We start from the raw sequence: 1904 nt of genomic DNA, 5'->3' as shown, positions 1-1904 counted from the left end.
GTTTTAATTTGCATTTCCCTAATCACAGTGAAGTTGAGTCCCTTCTCCATATTTGATAGGTCATTTGGATATTCCAGAATATTGCAGTTTAATTTTTCTTAATGTTTTTTTATTATATTATGTTATTCACCATACAGTACATCCCTGGTTTCTGTGTAAAGTTCGATGATTCATTAGTTGCGTATAACACCCAGTGCACCATGCAATAGTGCCCTCCTTATTACCCATCACCAGCCTATCCCATTCCCCCACCCCCCTCCCCTCTGAAGCCCTCAGTTTGTTTCTCAGAGTCCATAGTCTCTCATGCTTCATTCCGCCTTCTGATTACCCCCCCTTTCTTTATCCCTTTCTTCCCCTACCGATCATCCTAGTTCTTATGTTCCATAGATGAGAGAAATCATATGATAATTGTCTTTCTCTGCTTGACTTATTTCACTTAGCATTATCTCCTCCAGTGCCGTCCATGTTGCAGCAAATGTTGAGAATTCGTTCTTTCTGATAGCTGAGTAATATTCCATTGTATATATGGACCACAGCTTCTTAATCCAGTCATCTGTTGAAGGGCATCTCGGCTCCTTCCATGATTTGGCTATTGTGGACAATGCAGCTATGAACATTGGGGTGCATATGGCCCTTCTCTTTACTACGTCTGTATCTTTGGGGTAAACACCCAGTAGTGCAATGGCTGGGTCATAGGGTAGCTCAATTTTTAACTTTTTGAGGGACCTCCACACTGTTTTCCAGAGTGACTGTACCAACTTGCATTCCCACCAACAATGTAGGAGGGATCCCCTTTCTCCACATCCTCTCCAACAATTGTTGTTTCTTGCCTTGTCTATCTTTGCCATTCTAACTGGCGTAAGGTGGTATCTCAGTGTGGTTTTGATTTGAATTTCCCTGATGGCTAATGATTTTGAACATTTTTTCATGTGTCTGTTAGCCATTTGTATGTCTTCATTGGAAAAGTGTCTGTTCATATCTTCTGCCCATTTTATGATTTGTTTATTTGTTTCTCGTGTATTGAGTTTGAGAAGTTCTTTGTAGATCTTGGATACCAGTCCTTTATCTGTGGTGTCCTTTGCAAATATATTCTCCCATTCCGTGGGCTGTCTCTTAGTTTTTTTGACTGTTTCCTTGGCTGTGCAGAAGCTCTTTATCCTGATAAAGTCCCATAAGTTCATTTTATCTTTTATTTCTCTTGCCTTTGGAGATGTGTCGTGAAAAAGGTTGCTCTGGCCGATGTCATAGAAGTTGTTGCCTATGTTCTCCTCTAGAATTTTGATGGATTCCTGTCTCACATTGAGGTCTTTCATCCATTTGGAGTTTATTTTTGTATATGGTGTGAGAGAGTGGTCAAGTTTCATTGTCTTGCATGTAGCTGTCCAATTTTCCCAGCACCATTTATTGAAGAGACTGTCTTTTTTCCACCGGATGTTTTTTCCTGCTTTATCAAAGATTAGTTGCCCAAAGAGCCGAGGGTCCATTTCTGGGTTCTCTATTCTGTTCCATTGGTCGATGTGTCTGTTTTTGTGCCAGTACCATGCTGTCTTTGTGATCACAGCTTTGTAGTACAGCTCGAAATCCGGCATTGTGATGCCCCCAGCTTTGTTTTTCCTTTTCAACAGTTCCTTGGAGATTCGGGGCCTTTTCTGGTTCCATACAAATTTAAGGACTATTTGTTCCAGTTCTTTGAAAAATGTCCTCGGTATTTTGATCGGGATAGCATTGAAAGTGTAGATTGCTCTGGGTAGTATGGACATTTTAACTATGTTAATTCTTCCAATCCATGAGCATGGAATATTTTTCCATCTTTTTATGTCTTCCTCAATATCTTTCAAAAGTGATCTATAGTTTCTAGGATATAGGTCCTTTACGTCTCTGGTTAAGTTAATTCCAAGGTAACG

Source organism: Ailuropoda melanoleuca, chromosome 10 (genome assembly GCF_002007445.2).
Source record: "Ailuropoda melanoleuca isolate Jingjing chromosome 10, ASM200744v2, whole genome shotgun sequence".
Taxonomy (NCBI): domain Eukaryota; kingdom Metazoa; phylum Chordata; class Mammalia; order Carnivora; family Ursidae; genus Ailuropoda; species Ailuropoda melanoleuca.
This window is presented reverse-complemented; position numbering follows the sequence as displayed.